We start from the raw sequence: 23365 nt of genomic DNA, 5'->3' as shown, positions 1-23365 counted from the left end.
AGCGCTTTTCGCTTGTATTCAACTCAGCACAGCTCCTCGTGGTGTCCTGCAGAGTTCTACAAGCAGCAGAGAGCAAAAGAGTGACTTTTTCCTGATTTAAGTATTTTTTTCTGGCTTTTTGATTATTTACTGCTTAGCGACTGCATTTTTGCCTGTTTTATACAGCTCTGCATTCTATTTAAACTGTTTTTGTGTTGATTAACTGTTTTGCACTTTTAAAAAAGTTATTTGTTGCTTAATTTTACCTGTAGGCTAACACACTCCAGTGCGCTAGCCATTTAAAAGCATGTATAGCATTTACTGTCTGTTTTTCCTCTGTTTTCTGCAAAAAAAAAAAAAAATCTTGTTTTCCCACCTTACTGAGCTAGAATAGTCCAGTCTTCAGAGTTTGCTGATCTCTGGGCTTTGGCTTGGTTCCTGTGCTATTCCATATCCTTATTTGGATAAAGGGAAGCTTCTTTGTTCACCAGTGGGAGTGGGGAGCACTGAGCAGCCTATTTGTCCCTAGAGCAGTGGTTCCAGCCAGAAACTTGTAGTCTATTGGCCATTTTGGATCAGTTCCTAGGTCTTTTCAACCCCCTGCTATAAAGCCCGCTTTAGCGTGATTTAGCGCGGAGTTGCCCATAGAGCACCATCGGGCAGCTCCGGTTAAACAAGGTTAAACTATTTCTGGCTCCGTAAAGTCTGCTCTTCAATTTTTCCCTTAGAACTTCTCTACTTGCAATCTAAACAGTCTATTCTCTATCTCAATAGCTCAGCACTTGCTCCTAAAGCATTTTTATATAGGTAAAGTACTTGTATACTAAACAAAGTACTACATTAGCCTAGAATCCCCTTGAGTACCCATTTCCCTATAGGTCCCTTCTGACTCAGTTACACAGCAAACTTTCACTTTTTCTAGCATGTCAAGGGTCAGTTGCTAGCGTCCTCTCCTGTTCAGCTGGTGAATCTGGGCATCTTGAGGCAATGTTACAATTGCCTCATGTACACAGACAACCCACTCCTTCTCCCACAAAACACAAATACATGTGAGAGATGCAACTATATAGCCAAACTGGAGGCTGAGCTCTCTCAACTCAGGACTGGCAAGACCAGACAGGAGGAGAAGGAAACCACGCACACCACAAACCCAGTTTCACATGGAACTATCACAACTGCAAAACAAACACATAAACACACAAAGACATACTGGAGGCACTGATCAAAAATCTACCAAAACTACAGAGGCCTCCAAAGCTGACACCCAAGCAACTGCCACCTCAAGACATAAGACATGCAACACATAGTTCTCAGTCAGTGTGCTAAACAGTCACAGCCCTTAAGGCCAAACACAATGCCAGACACACTTGTTATAGGTGACTCCATAGTCAGACACACTGACGTCCCACTCACCAGACTGAACAAGGAAAAGATCACAGTTAGCTGCCTGTCAGGCGCTAGAATCCGCCACATAACACAAGCACTCAGGTCACCCCACAGCAAGTACAAGTATGACTCAGTCATTGTCCATGCCGGTGTGAACGACCGGAGACGTACCTCCCTGGACTACATGAAAAGAGACATAGAGGATCTCTCAGATTATGTAGTCCAGGCCGATATGACCCTGACCCTGAGCAGTATCCTACCCTGACCAAGAATGATGCCACAATACAGAGACAAAATGATCAGCTTTAATAATTGGCTTAATTACTGGTGTCATTCTAAGGGGATCCAATGTCTGTCTGCCTGGGATGACATGCTTGACAAGCCACGCTGCTTCGCAAGGGACGGCTTGCACCTGTCACCCCTGGGCTTCCGGATATTGGCAAAGGCTCTTGCCACCCCCATAGTGCCTTTTTTAGGCAAGGCTCAAATGATAAACCTACCGCCTAGAAAACAAAATGGAGAAAAACTAAGGGTAATACTGCTCAATGCCAGAAGTCTAAACCTAAAGATGCACGCCCTCGAAGCCCTCCTCAGTATGCAGAACATCGATGTTTGTGCTGTGACTGAAACCTGGTTCAAGGCTTCTGAGAGCACCCCAGCACTATCAGGTTATACCTCATATCATGCGTTCCGGCCCCAAAATCCGGACCGAACTACAAAAGGAGGGGGAGTATCCATATTCATAAAGGATACCCACACCTCCAGGTTAGTGGCAACACACGAAGCATCAGAGACCATCCAGGTGCAATTAACCATAGGTAAAACTGCCCTACGGTTTGTAACATGCTACAGACCACCTTCTCAAACTCAGGAAACCCACACAGCCTTCCTGAAGACACTGGAGAGTATAAATGTCTCTCCAAACACCATCATATTGGGTGACTTCAACTACCCAAACATAGACTGGGAACATTACTCAAGCCCCAACACCCTAGCCCAAAGGTTCCTTGAGTTCATAAACTCAAATGCTATGGAACAACTAGTCACCATTCCCACAAGAGGAGAAAATATACTAGACCTGATCATCACAAACATGGGGACAAAATGCTCCACACGGAAGTATATCCCTCATTGGTGAGATCAGACCATAAATTAATCTCACTGGAGATCCACATCCGCCCCCACCCCCAGCAAAAGACCACAGTGAAGAACTTCTCAAAAGCAAACTTCACACTTAAGACTGGAGTGGTATCCTTCAAGGCCCCGAGCCAGTGGAAACCACAACCCACGCTGCTGAAACCCTTACAAATGCCTTCTACGAGCACCTCCAGGAATGTATGGATCAAGCAATCCCTAATAAAATCAAGACCTTTTCCACCAAAGGCAGGCCCGGTCTGGTGGACTCCAGCCATAAACAAACTCTACAACAAGAGGAGAAAGCTACTACATGACAGAGCAAAATCCCTAAATGGGAAGGCATCTCTGATCAATACTAGCGAAAAACTACGATCACTCATAAAATCATCCAAGGCCAACTTTGAGAGAAAAATCGCTAATGACACAAAAGACAATCATAAAGCCTTCTTTAGCTATGTTAGAAACCTGGGTGGAAACTCCCAGATATGCTCAGAATTAGTCCAAAATGATAAAAAAATCACTGAACCCACAGACATTGCCAACATACTGGCAGATGGGTTCAGTGCAAATTTCTCCCCCACAAAAGGAGAAATATCTATCTCACCAGAGTCTAGCCTCCCAAACATCTCAGATGCCCAGGTGAGAGCTGCTCTCTCTAAAGCAAAAAACACAGCATCAATGGGACCGGACGGTGTCCCCGGCTGTGTGCTACGCAAACTCAATGAGGAACTAAACCCACACATAAGGCTGCTGTTTAATTTTAGCCTTACTACAGGATACGTACCCAAAGAATGGCGTACGGCAAGTGTGGTCCCACTCCACAAAGGTGGTGCTTCTACGGACCCTGGAAATTACCGCCCCATAAGCTTGACGAGCCTTGTCTGCAAAGCTATGGAGAGGATCATAATGGAACTCATAAATAAAGACATTGGGGACCTACAGACACTGGATCCTACCCAATTTGGCTTTGTCAAGGGCAGATCCTGCCTCTTGAACTTGGTCGACTTTTTCAAACAGTCACTAAGGCCATTGATGAGGGTAAGGCAGTTCACACAGCCTACCTTGACCTAGCAAAAGCATTCGACACAATACCCCACTCGGGCATCATAGAAAAGCTCACCAGCTTAGATGTAAACCCATATGTCACATGATGGGTTGCAAACTGGCTCAAGGACAGAACACACAGGGTTAGAGTTGCTGGTGCCATGTCAGACTCTAAGCCGGTCACGAGCGGTGTCCCACAGGGCTCAGTCCTGGGCCCCCTCTTGTTCGGCATTTATTTTTCTGAAGTGCAGGCAAACATAGGGGGATTGTGGCTGACAAAATTTGCAGATGACTGCAAACTGGGCACCATAATTGACACTCCATCAGACACAGACATCCTTCAGAAAGGTCTCATAGAAATGGATAACTGGTGTCAGAGCCATGGCCTTGAGCTAAATGCCAAAAAATGTATAGTCATACCCTTTGGGAAAAACAAGGTAACCCCTAATTACCACATAGGTGGTAATCCATTAAACATTGAAGAAGTTATCAGGGACCTGGGGACCCAAGTTGACAGTAACCTCTCTTTTGACACTCACATTGCCAAAGTGGTTAGGAAGACCTTCTACATTGCCCACCTGATCATGAAGGGATTCACATCCAGATCAGGAGAGGTCCATTGTACCCCTGTACTCTTCACTTATCAGGCCAATGATTGAGTACAACGCCCCATTCGGAATGCACCTTACCCGACACCTGCCGCAGTTGGAAAGACCCCAAAAGTTCCTCACCAAAAGGATAAAGGGGCTCAAACATATGTCATACGATGCCCGACTGAGCAGACGGTATGCGACTGAATAGAGCTGGAGTTTCTTCAGAGGTGATCTGTGCCTGATATGCAAGGCCATGTCCAACCCGGAATTAATGGAGATGCTCCACCTCAAAAAATCCAAATCCACCAGAGCCACGAGAGCAAGAGACTTAAACCTCAACACGGATATAAATAGGATGTGCTGGAGGGACAGATTCATCACCCAGAGACTCCCTACACTATGGAACAGAATCCCAGTCCATGTGAGGCAGAGCCCCTCACTGACTCTGTTCAAGAGAAGTCTTGACGAGTGGATGGGAGATCGTAGGTTTACCCCGGGAATCATCTCTGTATCACTGCTGGACAGAGGCACAGCAAACTAATGGGTATAGTATTCTCATCCTAAGGGGTGGTGAAAGCCACACACACTCTGGTTAGGCTTATAAATGCCCTAGGGCAGATAGCCTAGTATGAACCTATGAACCTAAATAGAGCATTGTTGATGTTCTTAGTTCTAATACAATAATAGTGCTCTTTTAATTTTTACTAAGTGGTCGTGTGGACATACCTACATAAAATTCATTGCTCATAGAACAAAAACAGCAAGATAGATTATGCCACTAGTATTGCAGTTGTATACACCATCAATGGAAAGTGTCCTGTTCAAACAGGGTAAATCAATATAGGGTCCCTCCAAAATAAAACGACACTAAGAACAAAAACCACATTTATACATCCCCTTTACAGCATCTGCTGTTGTCAGGGGTACTCTTATATATGGAGTCAAATCGTAAACATTTTTTTAAACTATCAGTTTTTTTATACACAAATTTGGGTTGATCACCTACAACTTGTATTAATTCGCTATTTCCACATAAGGTGTTCCAGTTTTTAGTAATAATGGACCTGATGTTAAATGCATCAACAGACATACAAAATACAAGAAGTACCAAAAGTATTTGTGTTAGTGATGATGGAACTTGAATTGTTTAACACCTGTGACTTATTTGTAATTATAGTAAAACCATTTTTCAAAAATCGGTGGAAAATCAGTACCCCCCTCTTGTTCTAATTTCATTAGCTAGTTTGCCAAGTAACCTCTAACCAAAAACATATTCTGTATAAAGCTGACTTCTGATACAAAGTCATCTTCTTCAGAAATCATTTGTGAAGCACGAATAAACTGACCCTTTGATATATTATTTTTCATAAAAATAGGATGGTTGCTCAGATAATGCAAATAACTGTTGGTCTCCTTCCTATGTATTCCACTTGTGAAACAATTGTTAGAAGTATCCCAAGTCAGGGTAACATCCAGAAAATGCACTGATAGCCCAGCATTCCCCAATACAAATTAAAAAAAAAATCACTGGAATTTTTAATACCATCACAAGAAGATTGAACCTGGTCTATGCCACTTCCCAGGATAAAAAAAACTACATGGTATTGCTCCGTAATAGTTCTGAGAACACTGCTCCCACCACCCAAGAACTAGATTGGCGTAAGCTGGGGCTGCAGCGGACCCCATAGCTACCCCTCTTAGCTGCTTGTAAATTTTCTTGTTAAGTAGAAAATAATTGTTATTCAGCATTAGTTCTGTTAAGGTGCATAAAACAAATATGCTGTCAGAATGAAGGTGGGGTACATTTCCCAAGAACTGTTTAACTAAATCAACCCCTTGATCATGGGGGAAGCTCGTAAACAATGATTGGACATCCACTGTAAACAAAATGTTCTTAGAATCAAAGGAATATACAGAACTAAAAGTCCTAATCAAATCCAAAAAAATGTCACGAGTCCTTAATAAATTAACCCAATTTTTGGACTAGTGGATTTAACGTGTAGTCAACTACTATAGAAATACCTTCTATGACTGAATTAGGTGAAAGTACTATGGGTCTGAATGGGGTTTTTCAATATTGTTAATTTTGGGGACACCAAACATGGTCCCCAAAAGTTGATGTTCAACTAACATAAAATCATACATGTCATTAGTAATGTATCCATTGACCCACAGATCATATAAAATAGAATGTATATGTATAAACTGGTGTTAATGACTCGGTGATTATTAAATGTTTTCTGAAGAATAGAAGACTGAAGATTTTAAAATGAACGGTCATGTTATTAGATGTGTGCCTTTAAATGACTATTCCTTTTGTTCGTGCACTTTAAGTAATTGTTTTATTAGGTAATTATTTTGGTTTGATATATAAGGGGATGTTGCTGTGTGCATTTTATTTCATTCTGAAGCCTTTTGAGACAAAAGCGATATTAAACTGTGTTTTTTGCTATTGCTGGTGGTTTCCTTCATTGTTCGGTCAGACTGGTGGTTTGGTTTTTATTAGTTTTTGCTTCTGCGTCATCCTTGGGACTGTTTTTCCCTGTGTGAATTCTTGCATTCATGTTTGTCCTACTCCTCTCTAAAAGCGCAGCTGTCTGCCATTGCTGCCTGCCTGCCTATGGACTCTCTGTTGGCATCCAGACTCCCAGCCAAACCTTTCCTCAAGAGTGTCCTGCACCTAAGACCTCCCAGGAAACCATCTCCCTGGGATCTTAATTATGTGTTAGAAAAACTCTCTGGCACCCTTTGAACAAGCTGACAAGCCCCCCTTAAAGTTTTGCATGTGGAAAACTGTACTGCTAGTAGCTTTGACTTCGGCCAGAAGAGTCTCAGAGCTTCAAGCCCTTATGGCTGCACCCCCTTTTCTGTTTTTTCATATGGACATGGTCACCCTTCAGACAAACCCTTCTTCACTCCCAAGGTGGTTAACTATCTTTCCCTGAATCAGGCTAGCCATCTGCCTACCTTCTTCCCTAACCGACAGGGAGATAGTTCTTCATTCTCTAGACGTGCAGAGACAACTCAGAGTTTATTTGCATAAAACGAGACCTTTTCGCAAATCAGACCAACTGTTTGTCTTCTTTCACCCCAGGGCTCAGGAAAGTGGTGGGCAAGCAGACAGTTTCATCCTGGATTTCAGGGCCATTTCCTTTTGCTACTCACACCATGGGAAGACCTTGCTAGGCAATGTTAGGGCCCATTTTACAAGAGCTATGGCCTCTTCTGGAGCCGCCTTTAAAGGCCTAGACACTAATTCCATTCTGGAGGCAGTTACCTGGTCCTCTGTGTACACCTTCACCAGACACTACAAACTGGACCCATACCTCAAATCCCAGGGCAGATTTTGCCAGGACTGTCCTGCATGGATTCCTCTTCCAGGCCACCTCCCAGTCAGTAGTTTAGCTTTGGTACTTGCCCACTAGTAGAATACTGCAACATTGGAATAGAAGGACATAGGAAATTTTTTTTCGTGTAAAATCTTACTGTAACCATAGATCCTTCTCTTCCATGTTGCAGTATTCCTTCCCCCTCATACTCTTGCACTTGCTCTCCTTGGCTTCTGGATAGGCTATGCCCTTCAGGACTGGCCCCGTCTGGGGCTTCTATCCATGTTCTGAGGGCTGGTGTCACCATTCATGGCCCACATTCCTGCCTCCATTTCAGATGCACCAAGAGGGACAGAAAATCTTTGGAAACCTGGCCGGACAACCTGATCGGAAGAAGGGAAAACCCACTAGTAGAATACTGCAACATGGAAGAGAAGGACATCTATGGTTATGGTAAGATTTTACACAACTTTCCTTTTTTCACAGTATCAGAAGTTTCCTATAAGGGACTGTTATTTTTAAGTCTGTTAATTTTCCGCAAAACTAGTTCCAAATGTATTGAATGTACTTTTGTAAAATGAGTTTTGTCGGACAAAAAAAGTTTATGGAGGAATAGGGAGGATTTTGCGTCAGAGTAATGCTAATGCTTACTTTGACAGCCTAACTGCCGCAGTGATTTGTTAGCGTGTGTGCGCGAGTTCCATTTTACTCCCCCCCCCCCCCCCTAATTTAAGGGACTGGGGAAAGTTGAGTGTAGCATACTTCTTGTAAATACTCTGAAAACTTACCTTATAACTTGCTCCAGCTTCATTTACCTCTTTTTGTGCTGCTTCGCTAGTTTACGGCATGGATACTCAGTACTACTGGATGGTGCAGTGGTTAGCGTAGTCGCCTCACAGCAACAGGTTCTCTGGTTCAATTCTCTGTTGGATGCCTTCTCTGCAGAGTCCACACGTCCTCCCTGCGTTCGTGTGGATTTCCTCTGGGTGCTCTGCTTTCCTCTCATGTTACAAAAGCATGCGTCTGGAGCGTTTCTTCCTGGGCCTCCGCTGAAAATTGGCTCATTTCAAGTTGGACTTTCCCTGTTAACAAATTGTAAAATAAAAAAAAAAAATACATTCCAGCTGGCTGTTCTGCAGTTCCTACAAAAAAAGAAAATACTTAGGAGTCCTTGCTGTTGTCATGGACTCAGTTTACACCTCAGCCAGTAGTTGGAAAACCTGTGGTGGCCAGTGGTTGTACTTCGACCACTTTGTTACTTCTCCGGTTTCCTCTGGTTAAGTCCTTTTGGCCAACATGAACCAGGGGTTAGCCTGTTCCAATGTCTGATACGGACATGGGATGAACATCTTCTCCAGGTTTAGGAGACCCTCTGGGAGATCCTTCTTAGGGTATCCAGGGCAAGAGACCATTAGACTGGGCGGATTTCCCTCCTTAGAGTGTTTGCTATCTTGCTGTAACTCCTGTTACTAAAAGTTCCTTACCTTGGCTAGGTTCTGGTACTCTGAAGCCTTCACTGGTGGGCATTCTCTGTAAAGTTATTGTGGAGGAAACTAGGTCTAGTGATCCTGACTTTACCAAAGATGGGGGCTTCTCCTGCAAATTCCTAGGCCTAGATCTCTGATTTGTGAGGAAAATTGTAGTTTTTATCCATCTTTGGAAGAATTTTCTTTTAATCAGACCATTGCCAGGGTGAATTGAAGTATTTTTATGGGAACAGATAGCTGCTTCTCAACTGAGGAGAAATTGTGTATGTTACAATGGATAATCCTTGTATGTTCACATTTCACTGTTGCAGTCATAACTTGAGATTTCCTGTCATGGAAGGCCCTTGGCCAGCCTAACTACCAGAGAATTCTTTCCTCCTGAAGCCGGCAGATGCCCTGTCTGATGTCAAGACATCTGGATATAAAGGGAGTTGGCCGATGCCATGAACTCATTTCGTTCTTGCTTTTGGAGCCTGAAGCAGAGTGCTAGTTGGTGTGTTGGCCAGTCTGCACCAGAGAAAAAACATCTAAAGCCAAGTCCCCCGTTGGGGAGCTTGTGTTTTTTTACTGTCAGAGAAAGTAACTGTGCACGCTGTGGCTAGCAGATACCACACCAGGACTTTCACTGTGTTACTTGTTTGGACCCAGAACACTTTTTCTGTCTGTTCTGTACTCACTTTAATAGTAGCACTATCAAGGTTAGGGCTGAGATTTTTACTAAACACTTTAGTGAGTCTTTAGCGCCTTTGTGTACTATTGTCCACTGGTCGAGCTGAAGTTTATCTCCTTGGGTGTAAAAAAAAAAAGGTGCTTCAGTCTTGCAGCTTCAGACAATGTTCGTTCACTGTCCGCTAGTCCTACTAGGCTTGTGATTGTTAAAAAAACTGAGATGCGTTTCAACCCACTTTGGTAGCTAAGGTTGTGGCACAGGCCTCTGAGACCTGTCTGTTAGTCCCTCTATTTTCTTACAAGAGGAAGGACTTAGTTTGTTGGTTGGGTCTGGGGCTGCTGTGGTTTCTGACTGCTCTAAACAGACTGTGGTTCTTGTCAGGAGTTTGCCTCCACCCACCATCTTTGGAAGTCTGTAGTTCATATCTGGTTCCTAGTGCAGATGTCTGTGTAAACCCAAGGTCTCTCTCAAAAAAGCTTCATCCACCTTGCCCCAGCCTAGGCCCCTCAACAAGACCTAGTTAAGCTGGCTGAAGATTTGATTTCCTTGGTCAGATTTAGATGCCTCCCTCCCCCTGAATCATCATCTGGTAAAAGAAAGCAGAATACTTTTATCCCAGGAGTTTCCTGACACCTTTAAGTCTAAGTATGATTAATCAATGGATTCTGATTGTGAGAACCTTGCTTCAGCAACCCCCTCAGGACGTTTCCTTTGCAGAAATCTTACTTACCCTGTGGGAGCACTTCATATGGGAAGCTCAGGACTATCCACAATCCATGAAGAGAGAGAATTCTCAAGTCTCCCTGAGCATAAACCTTTTGCCATTTCCTCTGGCTTGGAGGTGGTGGATGATGTATTGCTGGATTCATGTCTAAAACCCGAGTCCCTTCCCCCTGCCCGTGACAGATTTGACAGGGATCTGAATCCCCACAAATACCTTTTTAAGAACCCTGTGGCAGATCCTGAAGGGGTGACTCAGGGCCTTAAGGGAGCATAAGCTAGTACTTGCAAAAATCCCATTACCAGCTAAAAAAACGGAGCTTTAGACAGGTAGGAAAGAAATCTACACCTCTGCTACCCTCATCATGAGGGATTTGAACTGAAAATTTCATATGCAGTATTAGGAAGCCTTTTTAAACCAGATGAAACAAAAAAAGAGATTGAAAATAAGGCCCTGTCAAAGGAGCTGATAGACTTGTGCATTTCCTGCTCTCAAGTAGCTGTGTATGTTCCTGCTGCTAAGTAGCTAAGCACTAGTATTGCAGCTGTGATGTCATGTAAGCTTCCAGCAGGGCAACAGCCACAGGATGCAGTCATTAGAAGGCATGTCTGGCTGAGGGAACAATCCTTTCCTGAACATGTCAAATCCAGTTTCCTTGATGCCAGTTTTGGACAAAAACTTTCTTTTGGTCCCAAGGCTGAGGCTGTGCTTAAGAAATTGGAGGATAAGGCCAAATCCATGGAAACAGTCAAGACTTTCTCAAAATCTAGCCCATTTGATTCAGCTGCAGCTACCCTACCAAACACTGCCCCCCCCCCCCCTCAGTCTAAGCTGAGAATGCTTCCATAAGGAAAGGAGCCAAAGGCAGCACCAGCGTCCAAGACTGTAGCAAACGGACTCCAGTAGGTATCGAAAAAGGAGAGTCATGACTCTTAAACGACACTCCCTTTCACCCTCCTTACATCCTTAAATCCCCCAACTTTCTCTTCCCAGTTTAGAACGACGACTGTCCCTCTTCCTCAAGAACTGGGCCCTCATTACTGGGATCTGTGGTTTCTGAAAATCATTTGTAGAGGTTATAAACTCTAGTTCAAACAGCCCTTTATTTATTCAGGATTTCCATGTATTCCTCCAAACCAAAAAGGAGAGGTCTTAAATAAGTTTCTGGGCACCCAAGTTTCAGTGGAACCTGTACCAACCTCTTTGCAAGGAAAAGGTTTTTACTCCAACCTTTCTGTAGTGCCCAGAAAAGATGGTACCTGGAGACCCATTCTAGATCTGTCAAGGCTCAACCGATTCCTGCAGGTTTTAAAAGTCAAAATGCTAGCACTACAAAAACTCTTACCCATTATCTCCCCCAGAGCCTTCATGGTAACCTTAGATCTAAAGATGTGTACCTCCACATCCCCATAGAAGAATCTCTTAGGAGGGTCTTAAGCTTCAGAGCAGGTGGGAGGCATGATCAATTATGTGCTACTATTTTGGCTTGTCTGTTGCACCCAGGGTTTTTCACAAAATGCCTAGCCCCAGTGATAGCCTTCTGCAAGACAAGGGCATTCATATTTATCCCTATTTAGACTATTGCCTCATTCAGGCAAAAGATCTAGAAAAGCTCAGAGCAGATCTGATGTATATCCAACCTATATACTGACCTACAGTGGGGTTCACTATCAGTACCCAAAATATACAGACCAACCCCACAAACAGGATTGTGTCTTGTGGGAGCTTTACTGTACTCATCTCTTCAGAAAGCCTTTATTCCTCCAGACAAGTTTAACTTTCTAACTCTGTACTTCAAAAAGCTCCTTGTCAGGAAATGTCTCTCAACCTCTTGATCCCCCTGGCCGGAATATGTATGTGGAAGCTGCAATGGTACCTCAATGTGTGGTGCCAGCATTCTCATTTTCTCACCTTCAGGATAGAACTTCTTCCTTGTTTCAGGAAAAAGTTTGCCTGATGGGGTCCAAGCATGCTCCCTCAGTGTGGGCCTTTTTTTCAGGTTAATCTGTCAGGGCCAAACTCTGACAATAGCTGCCTCAGAAATGGCCCTTGTGAGCCCACTACAACAGCTTTCAGACTCCCAAAAAAACAAGGCATCCACCTAAAAGAACTGATGGCAGTTATTAAAAAAAGGCTTAATTGCATTCGAAGAACAACGGAGTCCAGGCGTTCTGGTAAAGACCAAGACGGTACCACTGTTATGTGGTACATAAACAAGTGGGGAAACTCGCATAATTCCTTTGTTGCCTAGCCATGGACTTTTGGGGAAATGGCAAAACTTCTTAGGACTGCACTTCATGGCACAGTACCTACCAGGGGACACCAGTCGACTAGTGGATCACCTCAGCAGGAGCTTGTCAAGCCCTCATGAGTGGCAGCTTCATTTGTGTAGCCTTTCAGTATAGCCAGTGAATGAGGTGTGCCACAGATGGACCTTTTTGCCACCAAAAAAAAAAATTACTTGGAAAACTTTTGCTTCAGGACCAAAACAAGGTCAGTTCAGAAGACTGATGCCTTTTCCTTCCCCTGGACAGGCTTCTCTCTCTCTGCCCCCTAATACGCTTACTCCCCAGGGTACTGCTGAAGACAAGGGAAGAAGGGACAAGGGTCATTCTAATGACCCCAGACTGGCCAAGGCAGGACTAGTACCCCCAATTGCATAGCGTAGCCAACAGGGAACTGCTGCCACAGAGTGAAACTGTTAATACAGAACAAGGGTCCATAATGTATCCCAACCTGCACACACATACTTCAGGAGGAGGAGAAAGTTCTCTGGTAGTTGGGCCAGCTAAGGGCTTCCACATCAGGAAAATCCCATAAATTAGACCTGCAACAGTGAATACACTTTAGCATCTACATTTACGTTAAATGTACACAATTTGTGTTTTCTCTCCCATACCTCCTATACTGCCAGCCCTGGAGGACTGGTTGAATGCTGCTTGTCACCCTGATACCAAGCCATCAGTCCCTTAAAAAAATAAATAAAAAAATAAAATTAAAGCTTGCGCTTTTTTTTTTATCGGGTACCTCAGGCTAATAAATTTAATTTTTCTCATCTTGGAGATGATCTAGCTGCCATTTCAACTCATGCTGACAAACCGGGTGGTCCTCAATACAAACCCTCCACCCAGTGACATAGAAAGTAAAATGTTGGACTGAATTGGTAATGTTCTCTCCCACCTTGGCATTTAGAACTCTGAATTAACATTATGCTTTATCGTATGCACACACTGCAAGAGAATTGGCTTCCATTCTTCCTACAGAAGAAAACTCTTTTTTAACCAAACTCTTTCAACAGTTTTTCTGGTATCTGAACATGCTTTGAGTAGTATGTTTGATTGTGCAGATACTGTATGTGGGGCCACTGTTACAGTATTGAGAATATGTGCTTTGGTATGTAATGAAAAGTTGCTGATGAGCTAAAGTCTGAAAGTTTGGATTCAGCTTTAGATAAGGTTTTGTTTGGTTCTTCTGCTACCCATGGCCTCGTACAATATTATTAAAGAGAGAAATTGAGTCGGGGAATTTCTAAGATTTTTCATATACCCAAAGTCTTATTTTTTAGGCCTCCCTCTTACAGAAAAAAACAAAACTAGACTTTTTCTGGCAAAAAAAAAATGCAAAAAAGAGATGGGGATGGTAACAGCCAAAAAAAAAGTGCCTTTTCAGAAAAAGGGACAGGCAGTCTGTTCAGAATGACTGTACCAGCATACTTTACCCTCACCCATGTACAGATCAGACACAAGAACTGGCCCTCAACATTTCCCTTTGGCAGAAGGTTGTTAAAGACTCCTGGGAGTTGAGTGATGCAGGAGGGTTACAGATAGCACTGGATACAAAAAACACTTTTTAGGGCCATACCCCCCCTTTCCTGAGAACCAAACAGAATTTTTTTGTCAGGTTCTTCAGTCTGTAAACACCCAAGGAATCAATGGAATCAGTAGCTTTAAGTCACTGAGGGCAAAGGCTTCCACTCCAGAATGTTTCTGGTACCAAAGAAAAGAGGCCTCTTTGAGACCAGCACTTGATCTGTGTGATTAAATGATTAAATCTGTATGTGAAAGTTCCCAAGTTCAAAATGTGATCTTACCGAATTCCTCCTACGAGTTACTTGATAACTCCACATCTAAAAGGTGCTTACTACCCTGTTCAAGTAGCCATGGACTTCACAAAATTTCTAAGGTTGTCTGTCAGTGGGTCTCATGAAGTTCAAACACTTGGTTTATCTGTCGCTCAAAAGGTGTTCACAGAATGCCTAGCTCCAGTCTTGGCTTATTGCAGACTGCATGGCTTTTACGTTTCCTTAGATAGATGACTTGTTTATCTTTGCAGAGTCTTAACCTGCGTTAATGACCTGACATCTGGATAATGTCTTTTTTGGCCAGTTTGGACTTCTCTTTGAAAATTGCAAAATCCTCTTGTCTCACAGGATTGTGTTTCTCTGATGCCTTATAGATTCTTCTCTTCAAAAGGCCTTTTTTTAACACAAGGCAAGGTGGATTTTTATATGAAAAATGTCCTGACTTCTGCAAGATAATTTCTCCGCTTGCTAGGAATCGTGGCTTCTGTGATCATGTGATACCTCTAGCCAAATTACACATGAGAAAGGTCCACGTTTTTAAATACTACCTAACATTTGCATTCTCTAGAGTATCAAATTCCAGTTTAGTACCTTAATAAAAAGGGTACTGTTTTTCAGTGGCAGATTCAATTGAACCCAGGTCTCACTTTCTCTTTTCGAACCCCAAACCAGTCTCTCACCACTGACGTGCCAGATTTTACTTGGGAGCAGTTTCCAGATCTTTAATAGTGTAAGGCCCGTAAAATGTTTCGTACACATTTATTGTGATCCATGCCTTGAATTCTCTCCATTGTTTTTGATCCCCAGGATCTCTTCAAGTAATTACAAACAATACTACAGTCAGGTGGTGTATAAATAATCAGGAAAGTACATGGTCAGATCCCCTGTGCAGGCTGGCAGTGGTAGCTTGCAAGTTGGTGCTTAAGCAGTCATTAACCCTCCAGGCATTTTGCATTCTGTCAGAACAAACATAGTTGCAGACAGGTTGAGCAGGACCAGGACAGATTCTTGCAGATGGAAATTGAAAGTTGTGGTCCTTCAGGAATTTATCTTGTTTTGGGAACACTTAAAGTTTGACACCTTTCAAAGCAGGCAACTAAAATTTTGTTCCAGGGTCCTTGCAAGCAAGCCTTGAAACTAGATGCATTTTCATTCCCTTAGAAGGGAATGTTCCTTTAAGCATTTCACCCTTCCACTGATGTCCAGGATGTTTCAGAAGTATACTCCAAAGGTCATTGTGATGTGACCCCCTTTTGACCCTGGCAACGCTGGTTTTCCCTTCTTATGAAGTTGGCGAAGGTCCATTGCCACAAGCTTCCTCACAGTGGATGGTACTCTCTCACAAAACAGGAGAGGTTTGATGCACCTAAATATCAATCAAATTCAACTGAATGCCTGGATGATTAAGTTTTAATACCTTTTAGGTGCTTATGTCATGAGGATGTGCAGTAGGTACTGTAGGAGGCAAGAAAACCCGCAACTAAAAATCCTATATTGGTAAGTGGAAACTTTTTGTAAGTCGTTGCCTAACCAGTAACCAGGAGCTCATCAGGGATTTTGTACCATTGGTGCTCAGATATTTGTGAATTACTTTCCTGTGGCCTCTTACTCTTTTGTAAAAGTTCATCTTGCAGCCATTCAAGCATGCCTGCCTATGGATCCCTTTCTCTTTTTTATTGTTAATCAGTTCCTGAAAGGAGTTTTACACCAGGGATCTCCTCATAAACAAGTTGATCCTCCTTGATCTTTGGGTGTTTGCTGGAGAAACTGACCATCACCTTTTGAACCTGCTGTAAGCTTCTTGACTTGGAAAAATATACTCATCATTGCGCTGTCCTCTGAAAGAAGAGTATCTAGTTTCAAGCTCTCATGGTGTGTGGAACCCTATCTAATTTTTCCACAGGGATAGGGTCTCTCTATGGAAAAAAAACTCATTAATGTAAACTGGGTTCCTTTTTCTTAGGTGTAGGTTGAGCTTTGCTAGGACTATTCTCCAGGGGTTCCTGGATCCATATCCTCCCTTTCAGGTTGGATAGGCTTTGGTATTAAGCCCTTGTAGCTAAAGGGCTACTGCTGAATTGAGAATGCTGAATATATACAGTTGTGCATGTTGCACCTTCCCAGAACAGTAGATGTTGGAATTCTTCACAACTGCAGTAGCTACAACCGCCCTCCATTGTCTATTCTTATTTAGAGTTGTAGTTGGGATATAAAGTAGGGTTGTCTCTCTACTTTTGTTTCTTATTGATTGATTGTTTCAGGATTGTTAGGCTTTGCTGTCTTTGTATGGGCAAGAAAGTCCTGAAGAAAGCTTCATTCTTGACTACTGATTTCCTGCTTTGGGATTAACCATTCGGCAGTTGGAGTGAAGGAGTTTGGGAGGCAGACTTTTTTGAAGTTAGCTGATTTGTTTCCTAAGAAACAATCCATTTAGCCTAAAGCCTACGGCAGCACTGAGGTATTTGAACATCTACTGTAATTGCCAAGTGCAAGTTATACAACTGTACTCAATTTTTTTAAGTTCCTATGGTTAACTCAAAATGTTTGTTTTAATGTGTTTTGTAAAATCTGTTCGTCTTTCACCTCCTTCATAATCAGCGTTTGTTGGAGCTTTTCTGCCTGAGCTTCCACTGTAATTAGAAATTCAGTTTAGCGTCTTGGTAATCAAGACGTTAAGTAAGATTTTTACTTTGAGGCTGAAGAGACTAGACCTAGAGTGGTGGCAACAGTTGTGAAATATGACTAAGAAAATATTGGTGCCATGGAAATGTGCTCTGAAGTAATTGCTTTCAGAAATGGAAGAAAAAATGGTTATTTTGGGGGGAAAATAGATTGGGGGGGGTGATGGTTTAGAGGATTCCCACAGAGGACATGGGAAGCTTTTGAGATTCTTAACACATTTGTTAACAGTGCAGGGTAAGCTTCCAGTGTCTTTGCCAGTGCAGGGGTGGTTTGTTTGGATGGATATTTGTAGCATAGGTTCTCCCAAAGTTGAAGGCAATATTACTATAACAAGTAAGTTTTCTACTTGTAGAGTAGCTTTCCTTGATGTTCATCATGCATACAGCTGCAGTCATAACAGATGGGATCTCCTGCCGTCAGGCGGGTCCTCGGTCGGCTGAATTCCAAAGTCTAGGTCCGGTGTCCGTTGTCGTCGCTTTCTTTATTGACGTCAGTGCGACAGGGGTATATAAGACACAGCCAACGCCATTTTCTTCAGTCTTTTTTGCCGCACGGTGCCCGAAGCAGAAGCAGTTCGCAAGTGCCGGTCGGCCAGCTCCTGGAATTACGAAAATTTGGAAACCGAAGTCTTCTTAAAGCTAAGTACCCCGTTGGGGAAACTTTTCTTGCCTCAGACCGATGTCAGACAAAGTTAACAATTGTATTTCTTGTGGGAAGCAAATACCGCATAAGGATTTCCATTCCCTCTGTATACCTTGTTTAGGCCCAGACCACGATGTCTCGGGCTGTCGCTTTTGTGCTACTTTCAATAAACGCACTATTAAGCGTCGGGCGGAGTTCGCCCAGCACTTTTTTTGGTAAAGCTTTTGATTATAAAATGTCGTCTGAGATTCAGACTACCGTTTTGTCCAAAAAACGCAAGGACAAAGACTGACACGCGAGGTCCGCGGCCTCCACAGACACCATGCCAAAACCGGCTACACATGGTCCGGTTCTCAGCGAGGCGCCTACGCAGCCCCTGACTAATGACACTTCTCTGGCGGTGTCTTCTGTAACTGAGACCGCAGGTACCTTGGCCCATACCCTGACTACAGCTACCGAAGCCACTGTGACTGTTGAGCCTCTTAATGTGGACAGGTCCACTTCCACCCATGGTGTCTTCAGACCCTCATCTTCCTTTTCCATTAAGGCCTTTACTAAATCCAAATCAGCCATGCATCCCAAGAGGCCTGTTGCACAGGGCCCATCTCCAGGCCCCATGCCTAAAAAGCAGATGCTCAAAATGGCTGAGGATTTAATTACTCTTATCAGGGGTTCCCAACCCCCTCCGGACAAGAGACCCAGAGTGGAGGAAGATTCTCCCTCTTCTGACCAGGGCTCCATTATTTCAGAACATTCTGATGAAGAGGAGCACTCGTACTCTCCCTTTGAAGATTCTGATGCAGAGCAGTCCATTCCTTCTGTATCTCCCCCAGAGGATTTTTCTTTCGGGGAAACCTTGCATACGTTGAGGGAACACTTCCATTGGGAAGGCCAAGATTTTTCAGATTCCAAGAAAAGATTTAGGGAATTTCTTTTGCTACCTCAGCACAGACCTCTGGCGATCCCTCCTGTCCTGGACATACTTGATGATGTTTACTTGGAGGCTTGCCTTAATCTGGATTCCCTGCCTCCTGCCCCAGTCAAGCCTGATAGGTACTACAGAGTTCCTAACTCGCACCAATTTCTTTACAAAAGCCATAATGCTGACTCTGAAACCATTTCTCAAGGCTCCAAGGGAATGAAGGCCTCTACTGCTAAGAACCCATTACCTTCCGAAAGAGAGTCTAGATCCTTAGAAAGGTGGGGAAAAAAGGTATATACCTTGGCCACCCTAGCCATAAGGGCCTTAAATTGTCAGTTCCATATGCTTAAATATCAGCAGTTTCTGTTATCACAATTAAGGAATAAAATGTCACAACCTGAACAACCAGATTTGAAGGAGTTACAGGATATGATGCATAGTGCAGAACAAGTGGGTAAACACACATTACAATGTGGCTATGATGCTCTAGAGGCCTCAAGTAGAGCTGCTGTTACAGGATCAGTCATTCGTAGACATGCCTGGCTTAGGGAACCAACCTTGCCTGATCATGTTAAAGCTAAACTTCTAGATGCTCCTTTACAAAAGGATGTATTATTTGGTACTAATGCCGAGGAGATACTACGGAAAATGGAAGAAAAAGCTAAATCTATGGAAACTGTCAAAGCCTTTCTACAGGTACAACCACCACGTTTTAGCAGAAATTGGCCTTCAAAAAACTGGTCCTTTCCAGCCACGGAAAAACCCCAAAGAGGTAGATACAGGCACACAAGGGGCAGAGGACAATCTCAAGGATCATATAGAGGCAGACAATGGCAAACTCCAGCACCAAGAGGTGGCAAAGACAGTGCTCAACAATACAGGAAACAAACCCAATTACTTTCCCCTTTGCATGCCAAGCAAGTCTCAGCTGGCAGCACCCTTGGGAGGAAAACTGACATTATTTTCAAAAAATTGGCATATTATCACAACAGACAAATGGATCCTGGACGTTATAAACAGAGGCTACAGATTTCATTTTCACACACTTCCAAAAATGAGAGGCATGACGAACCTGCCACACAATCAAAGGGCAGACGCTCAAATACAAATTTCAAAGCTCATGGACATGAAAGCTATTCAAGAGGTACCTACTCACGAACAAGGTCAAGGTTTTTATTCCAGACTATTCCTGGTACCGAGGAAGGGAACCGATGGAGACCCATTTTGGACTTATCCATCCTAAACACATTTCTACTCGTACCAAAATTCAAGATGCTCACCTTGCAGCAGCTTCTTCCCATGCTGGGCAAGGAGTCTTAGCTGGTAACATTGGACCTCAAGGAGGCATACCTGCATGTCCCAATCAGACAAAACTGCAGAAGATGCATCAGATTTCTTGCAGGTTCAATCCACTATCAATTCTCTGCATTGCCCTTTGGCTTATCTACTGCGCCCAGAGTATTCACAAAATGCCTGGCATCAGTAATTGCCTACTGCAGACTTCAAGGGATACAAATTTACCCTTATTTGGACGATTGCCTGATCCAAGCGGACAGCAAACACATACTTTTGGAACATCTGGCTTATGTAACACGGTTATTGAATTCTCTGGGATCCACAGTCAACAAAGAGAAATCCAGGCTAACACCATCACAGAAAATAATTTTCCTGGGTGCCAACTTGGACACAAACACCCAGATGACCTATCTTACGCCAGAAAAACAGGGGCAACTAACTCAGTACTTCAAAATACTAGCAAATTGTACCAGGCTAACTGCAAGGAAAATCCTGCAGGCTCTGGGCTTCATGGCATCTTGCATTCTTCTAATCCCATGTGCAAAGTTGCATATGAGGAAACTTCAGTGGTACCTAAAAAACCTATGGTCTCAACACAGCCACAGTTTGGAAACAATAATACCACTAATCCCATGTTTGCAAAAGGAATTTCTATGGTGGGCCCAAGCATGCCAAACACAGGTCTACCATTCTGCAAGCCTCAAGCAAATAAAGTCATCACAACAGACGCTTCAGACTACGCCTGGGGGGCACACATGACAGACAGGTGCATTCAGGGCAAATGGTCCCAAAAGGAAAAGCACCTTCACATCAATCAAAAGGAAATGCTAGCAGTGATAAATGCAATTACAGCTTTCAAGGACATCCTGCATCCAGGGCAATTATTGATAAGAACAGACGACACCACAGTAATGTGGTACATAAACAAACAAGGAGGAACACATTCATACCCCCTGTGCAGGCTGGCCATGTCACTTTGGAACTTGGCTCTGGAATGGCAAATCGAACTTAAACCACAGTACTTGCTAGGTTTGGAAAACACGTTGGCAGACAATCTAAGCAGAAATATGACAGACCCGCACGAATGGAAGTTGCATCCTCAAGTGTTTACAAAGATAATCCAAGCGTGGGGAAGGCCAGACATAGATCTCTTTGCCTCCCACAGGAATCATCAATTGACAAAATTCTGCTCAAGGACATTCCATTCAAAGGCCTGGAGAGTGGACGCCCTTTCTTTCAGTTGGGCAGCACGGACCGTTTATGCCTTCCCACCTTTGCCTCTTCTGCCCAAGGTGCTCTTGAAAGCAAGAGCAGACAGACTGAAGATGATGCTGATTGCTCCAGACTGGGCAAGACAACACTGGTACCCACTCCTGAGGAGCCTAACACATTCTCCTCCCTGGACTCTACCTCTAATGCCTCTTCTACTGACTCAGCACAGCTACAAAACTCTTCACAGTCAATTGAAAACACTCAATCTGGCTGCATGGAAAATTCCTTAACACCACAACAGACCCTACTCTCCAAGGAGGTGCAGGATGTCATTTTGGAGGGCAGAAGGCCATCTACTAGAAAGGCTTACTCCGCAAAATGGAAACTGTTTTGCACTTGGAATGAGAAAGGCCAGGATCCTAGAAAACTGAATTTATCTCCGATATTACAGTATCTAGCTGAGCTGTTGAACAGTGGACTTTCATTTTCCTCCATTAAAATCCATGCCTCGGCCATTTCTGCTGAATACAACACTGATCCACCATTATTTTCCCACCCACTCTTAAGACAGTTCCTCAGAGGGGCTAAGAATATAAGACCTCCAAGGAAACAACCAATACCAGCCTGGGATCTTTAATTACATTCTAGAAAAGTTAACATTGCCTCCCTTTGAACCAGCTGCCTCAACAGATTTGCAATATTTGTCCTGGAAAACAGCTTTCCTTCTGGCCATTACCTCAGCTCGTAGGGTTTCGGAACTACAAGCCCTCATGGCTGTGCAGCCCTTTCTCATCTTCCATCCGGACAGGGTTTCCCTACGAACCAACCCGTCATTTATGCCTAAGGTAGTATCCAAGGTAGCTTTAAATCAGGCCATACACTTGTCTACCTTTTACCCCAATCCTCAAAACAAAGGGGAAAGGCTGCTACATTCCTTAGACATCCATAGACAGCTACGTTACTATTTGGACAGAACAAAGCCTTTCAGGAAATCAGAACAACTCTTTGTGTCCTATGCTGTAGGAGCTCAAGGGAAGCCAATTTCCAAACAGACTATTTCAAAATGGATAGGCCACTGCATACGGTTTTGTTGCTCCTTTCATGGTAAATCTGTACCTGCAGGCATCAGACCCCACTCCACAAGGGCCACAGCTACCTCTGCAGCCTTCCTCAGAGGAGTCCCTACCAAAGATATTTTGGAGGCAGCCACTTGGAGTTCTGTGCATACCTTCACTAAACACTACCACCTTCCCTTATACTCCAAAACTAGAGCAGGCTTTGCCACTGCTGTGTTGCAGGGCATTCTGGCTCCTCCCAGTTCCACCTAGTGCCTACCACCCTGTGCGTAGCTTTGGGATTCTACCCATCTGTTATGACTGCAGCTGTATGCACGATGAATATAGTACAGTTTTGTACCTACCATAAATGTAGATGTTAGAGTGCTAATACAGCTGCAGTCCAGGTTTCCCTCCCTCCTTCCCCTCTGGGTACAGACCTAATGGCTAACTCCTCATCTCACAACTTGATTGGGTTATCCTTCTATGGTGTATTTGCTTGCAACTACTGGTTTTTGATTATATTGCAATGCATGATTATATATTATATTTATTTATTTATGTGTATATATATATATATATATATATGTATATTTTTATATATATATGTGTGTGTATATATATATATATATATATATATATATATATATATATATATATATATATATATATATATATATATATATATGTGTATGTATATATATATTTTGCCTTCCTTCTGGGGGCACCTGACATCTGTGGCAAGAAAGACTGAAGAAAATGGCGTCGGCTGTGTCTTGTATACCCCTGTCGCACTGACGTCGGGAAAGAAAGCGACGACAACCGACGCTGGACCTAGACTTTGGAATTCGTCCGACTGAGGACCCGCCTGACGGCAGGAGAACCCATCTGTTCTGACTGCAGCTGTATTAGCACTCTTAACATCTACATTTATGGTAGGTACAAAACTGTACTTTCTGTTGACATTTTTCTGGTAGCACTGCAGAAGAAAGCTCTTTTTTTTAACCAAACTCTCTCAACAGTTTTATATCTATATTGATGCTGTCTTGATGTTTCTGACCTCCTTGAAGCCTGATTCAGCTCTGAAAAGGAGAAAAAGGTGAGAAAGATGCATATGTAACTACTGGAG

The 23365-nt window shown here is 43.3% G+C and overlaps 1 protein-coding gene across 2 annotated transcripts in view; it reads left to right on the top strand.

Moving 5' to 3' along the window:
- Nucleotides 1–23365, top strand: part of LOC122809337 — a 2116265-nt gene that overhangs the window by 87414 nt on the left and 2005486 nt on the right. The window lies entirely within an intron of this gene.

The sequence above is a fragment of the Protopterus annectens genome, chromosome 8.part0, assembly GCF_019279795.1.
Source record: "Protopterus annectens isolate FY-2018-M chromosome 8.part0, PAN1.0, whole genome shotgun sequence".
NCBI lineage: Eukaryota > Metazoa > Chordata > Ceratodontiformes > Protopteridae > Protopterus > Protopterus annectens.
Note: the sequence above shows the minus strand (reverse complement) of the source record. Positions and strands in the feature narration are given on the sequence as shown.